Source organism: Coenobita brevimanus, chromosome 76 (assembly GCF_032717465.1).
Source record: "Coenobita brevimanus isolate Jiangsu-jjx chromosome 76, ASM3271746v2, whole genome shotgun sequence".
NCBI classification, from domain to species: domain Eukaryota; kingdom Metazoa; phylum Arthropoda; class Malacostraca; order Decapoda; family Coenobitidae; genus Coenobita; species Coenobita brevimanus.
The window spans coordinates 5,745,883-5,752,067 of NC_137029.1; positions in this window are offsets into that span (position 1 = coordinate 5,745,883).

The following is a 6,185-nucleotide window of genomic DNA, read 5'->3' on the forward strand; positions in this document are numbered from 1 at the left end:
TGTTGACACACTGAAAGCAGTGATGAGAAATAGGGAGGTGAGTATGGAAGTTAAGAAGTCACTGCATGATGGTATTGTGATCCCTACCCTGACGTATGGAAGCGAGGCGTGGACCTTGCAAGAGGGGAACAAGTCAAGAGTGAGAGCAGTGGAAATGAGTTACTTGAGAGGAGCATGTGGAGTGACATGGAGGGACAGGTTGACGAATGAAGAAGTGAAGGAACGTTGTGGGGTAGATGTGGATGTGGTTGAAAAGATTAGGAGAAATACACTGAGGTGGTTTGGACATGTGGAGAGGATGGAGAATGAAAGACTGACTAAGAGGGTGTATGTAGGTGAGGTGGAGGGAGGGAGAGGGAGGGGTAGACCGAGGATGAGGTGGAGGGATGGAGTTGAGAGGTATATGAGAGAGGGGGGGTGAGTTGGGGGGAGGGGAGTCAAATGGTGGGTGACAGAGTGACTTGGAGGCGTTTTGTCTGCGGCCACCCTTTGCGGGATTAGGGCGTCGGGCTATAGATAGATAGATAGATAGTATATTAAACAATATTATCCATTTCCAAAAATATTTATTTGGGAGAAATATTTTCCTTTGAAACTGAGCGCTAGACTATATATAAAACCCTTGAGAAAAAATGACCGGTTATAACTAACGATTTCCCCTATCACCGTAGATTATGTGGTTAATATTAGAGCTCTAATGATGTTTTGCATTTGAATCCTGATGAGGTGTAAAAATGGCCTTCCTTTCCCCTCAGCCACATCCTCTCACCCTGCAGCCATATCCTCTCACCCTGCAGCCAGTTGCAAACAAACACTGCACAATTATTGTTACAAACAACTGAAACAAGCAGAATATTTGAAGACTGCATGAAACCATTTTGATCATCTGACTACATTTTAGAAGGTCAGCAGATATAGATATGTGCGCCAGGGGCCTCGTTTGGGTGGGGGACAGGGGGACGTGTCACCCCTACTTTTTGGAGCCTGGGGGACAGGGTATCTTTTGTTCCTCCCACTTTTCCAGATGAAAATTTTCAGGATGAATAGCTTTACGCCGTTTTTCATTTTTTTTTCTTCTCCTTAATGGAAAAGTCCTTTCTATACAGTACATACAGTTCAGCCCCGCTGAGCGGGGCAGGTCGAGTGATAACCTGAGTCAAGGATTAAGAGAGGTTAATCCCACCAAATGTATTTACTCCTACTTACTATGCGTTTCAGGGGCCTTGACCCATCGTTTTTCGCAAATATCTGCGAAACAAACAGTCGGATCAGTATGGCATATTACCACGGCCTGTTTCACACCCTGCCCTAATTTTAGACACTATAGTGCATTGCCAAATGTACTTGATTACGGCGTTTACTCTTGACTGTGATAACGTCGTATCCTTCAGCCGACACGGCATTCGAACAGGTGAGGCGTGACTCTGTTGTGACGTCACCAAATACACTACCCCTCCTTCCCCACCGTCCCCCCTCCCTCCCCTCTCTCTCTCTCTCTCTCTCTCTCTCTCTCTCTCTCTCTCTCTCTCTCTCTCTCTCTCTCTCTCTCTCTCAATTGCGGTTTTACAACCACAACGACAACGTAACATGTTGGACATGGCAGTGACGAGGCAAGTTTCTTCATAGAATGCGGGAATAAGCCTAATGCTGCCCACTGCCCGTGGCTCACCATGTTAATGTATACCGTACGTGGAGGGAAGAGGGAGGAGGGTGAGGAAGGAGGGGTAGTGTATTTGACGATATATATATATATATGTATATGTAAATATCGTCAAAGAATAATGGTATTATCCGCAGTTGCAATCAATAACGTTTGCATGTTGGCAGTAATTAACCGGAGCTTCCGTCTACCGAACCAGTAGATGCAGTTTACTGATCCCACCAGCACATATGCCTGTCTCCGGCTACAACCTCTATGTGCCATCTGGTCTACCAATTTTCCACGTATTTTCACCTCATTGACTCATGTTTCTCTGTGGATTTATTTTCCTCCTTAGACCACCTTTCCCCATTGCACCTATATCCTTTGTGGACTTTTTTTTTTTTTTACCCAATGAGCCTATATTCCTCCAGTGATGTGTTTTCCCTCATAGACTTTTTGTTCTAATGGACCTACTCTCTCCCACGGATCTTTCTCCCACTGATCCTTATTACCCCTACCTTCTTCTTTTTCCTATGGACCTAGTTTCCCCAATGACTTATTTTCCTCATGGACTTATTTAATTCCATGGCCCTACGTTCTTCCATGGACCTATCGTCTGGAAGAGACTCATTTTTTCCTCAATGGACTTTGCATCTCGGATATGACTAGTTTCCTCATGGATCAGTTTAACCTTTCAAGTCCCTATATTCTTCACGGGCCTTTATTTTATTTATTTTTTTTTACTGACCTACTTACCCTTCAAGAAGATATAGGTACACCAGATCCCCAGATGAATGTATTTTCATCCACGGACATACTTCATTCATGGATCAATTATAATAGTTGAACCTATGTTTCCACTTGGACCCACTTCCTTCAAGGACACATCCCTGTGGAGTCATTTTAACTATGGGCCAATTTACCCCATAGATATTTTCTCCAGTAGAACTATTTTCGCCCAATTACTCACCCACCAACTCAACAACCATCCCACACATATACCTGCTCATTTTCCAAGTGTAAGAAGGCCATCTCCTGGTTTCTCCTCTGGAAACCTACACGCGCAGTCACCAACCCGCCTCACACTACTGGGCACCACACCCCCTTTGCCCAAGCCACCCACTTCGTTCACCACACCCACCAGTCCCACCTATCCACTCCATCAACACCACCTGCCCACCTAACCAACGCACCCATGCCACCAACCCCTGTCCACCAAGCTACACACCCGGCTACCAAGCTCGGATCACCACAAGATGACTTGCAGCTCATCCCTTTCCTCCCACATACACACACAGGGACGCTCGCGCAAACAGGAAAAGCGGCTTTTATGGTACAGAGCTTGTGAATCGATCAAATGATATGAAAGAGTAGGACTGGACAATCGGGGCGCTACTATAGTTAGCATTACCCATGCACTACAGAATATCATACTGTGCACCGCTATCAATATTTTGAAAAGGATATGGAGCTTCATACCTCAAGGTGCATGGCAAGATTCAGAACAGCTGGTGCGCACACGATACTGTGCTGCCAATCAAAGGTTACTTATAACCCTACACGATACGTCAGGTTCCAGTTCACTTCATACATCGAGGTGTTTCAAAGCAGTAAACTGGCAATGAGAAAATGCAAATACCAGCCATTCACTGTCACACACAACCCCCCCTCCCCACACACACACACACACCGGTGGCTCAGTTGATAGTAAGGTGGCCTGCAGTTCTACCGGACCCAGGTTCAAGTCCCCAACGGGGCAGGGAACAGTTTAAGGATTTTGAATTTCATAATAACAGACTTTCCTGATCTACCAGAAGTCCCGCCATGTCGTAAAAATACCTCCGCTAATACCAACACACCAGTCCTGTATGAGACGGCCCTAGCACGTATTCAGTATGGATGGTGGGTGTTAGTGCCGAAGTGGTGACATGTAAAGGTGTATGGTATGTAGGAGGACTACTGGGCCTTGGGAGCAGGCTGTGAAGTCTATGCCCAGAGTCGGACACATAAAACACACACACACACACACACACACACACACACACACACACACACACACACACACACACACACACACACACACACACACACAAAAGCACACACTCGCGCATGCTCGCCAATTAATACATTAAACGTTCACCGATGTTAGTCTGTTTTCGAACAATAAATTCATTAGTGGTACATGGCAAAGGAGACATTCACCACTCATGTAAAAGAGCTCCTCCCTACAACTAATTAAATAGTCGAGTCATAACAAGAATTAATTAATACTACAAAAACAACAGGAAGGCATATATTCAAAATCCCAATCTAATGAGCTGAAGCGTCATGGAGGGCAACTATGGCGGATAGTGATCTGGGGTGTGAAGCGGAGTGTAAAGAGTGAGAGGAATAATACACCGTAAGAGTAGAAAACAAAGGAAAAATAAAGAGACCCAAGGAATGTACCGCGAATATTTATTAAATAGACTAAACTATTTAGGTTTGGCACATGTACGGTGTAGATGGTAAGCTGCTAGGTGCCATCAAGAGTTTCTATGATGGTAGCGAAGCAGTGTAAAGGCAAATGGGCATCTAAGTGAATGGTTCACGATCGGTGTGGGCAAGCCACAAGGTTGTATGATGTCCCCATGTTGCTCAATACACTCGTGTGTGTATATAGATAGATTGATAGATTTATATATATTTATCTATCTATGTATCTATATCTATGTCTATCTATCTATCTATCTATCGATATATATATACGGATGGGATGATGAGAGAAGTAAGAATACAAGTAATGGAGAGGGAGATGGCGTTCGTAATGAATGGTGATGGATGGAATACCTCAAATTTGTTTTATGCTGATGATGCAATGCTACTTGCAAATACTGGACAGGAACTTGGTAGGCTAGCGCAGAGTTTTGCTGATGTCTGTGAGCGTCGTGCCTTGAGAACAAATGTAGAAAAGAGTAAAGTGATAGTTACTGAGAGAGACGGTGGCTCCCAGTGTGATGTTACTGTGAATTGAGAGAGACAGGAATTGGTGAGAGAATTGAAATGCCAGGGTACCGTGATAGAAAAGAGAGGAAAATGTGCAAAAGAAGTGGAAAACAGAGTGACACAAGGAAGGAAAGTAGCTGGTGAAGGAAAGTAGCTGGTACAATGAAGGCCTTGATAAGAAACAGCGGCTTTAGTGTTTTAGCTGCCCGAGGCTTGCATGAAGGAGTGTTAGTGCCAACTTTAACAGATGGATGTCAGACCATGGCGTGGCATGGAACTGAAAAGTCAAGAGTGAGAGCAGTGGATATGGGATTGCTGAGGAATGTATGTGGATTACAGAGAGTGGATAGGATACGAAATAATGCGATTCGTGAATCATGTGGAGTGAGGAAGTCTGTGACACAAGAATCAAAGAGAGTGTACTGAGATGGTATGATCATGTGAGGAGAATGGACAACAACCGAGTGGTAAAAAAGATATATCTGAGCGAATTTGAAGGAGAGAGAAGGCGAGGTAGGCCAGAGAGAAGATGTAGGGATATGGTGAATGAGTATGTGAGGAAGAGAGGTTTGGAAGTTGGTGAGGCTAGGGGACTGACAAGAGATCGAGCTGCCTGGATTTATTTTGTAAGAAGCGCATGATCAGGGATTTGGCATCCCTTTTTAACGTGACATCGTCCGGACTGAGTCTATAGGATACGTTTAGGTAAAGCTACAGAACGTGGTGAATGTTTTTGGCGTATCAGATAGAGCCAGGATTCCGAGGGCTTGAATAGTAAGTGAATGGAAGCGTGGTCTATTGGACTGGGCAAGTCTGGGCTGTCTGGACGTTGCTACTCCTTACCCTGCCCTAGGTGGGAAAGGAGGTCCTGATGATGATGATAATGAACAGAATATTGAGTAACGCTTGACCGACGCACTTAACAGAATATTGCATAATACTTGACCGACAGACAGCACAAGTCAGGGTGTCTTCACTAACGACAGTGTTACATTTACTTAAAAATACACAATGTCCTCGGCAATCAAATAGCTTTATTCAAAATACGTTGGTATAAAGACTGTTGTCGATTAACCTGAGAAAAACTTGTTTGTAGAATTATGTGTGTGTGTGTGTGTGTGTGTGTGTGTGTAGATGGGGATCATCGCTAGGAAATTTTAAATGCACTGTGTCGTCCTCACAGGAGATTTTTGTGGTGGCTGTCTTGATGGTGGATAGTCACGTATTTGGCAGTGTTTGGTTTCAGGGATAAGAAATAAAATTCAGTAAATTTTCAAATGTATGGTTTATATGATACGGAAAAAAAGGTAAAAAACACAAATTTATCGACAAGAAACAAGTTATACAGTGGGTTTTCTGCCTCATACTCACCACAATAGTGCCCCTCTTATGAACTCCTTCACTAAGATGAAGCATTAGTTCGTTTGTTACCTGCAGACGGTTCTATTCACCTCAAGGGAGATCTATTGAAGTGAAAGGACTATTGATGGCTGCACCAAACCCCTCCATTTCGAAAAGCCTCCCTTAACCTGAATAAAGTCGCCCAAAGGAAGAAAGA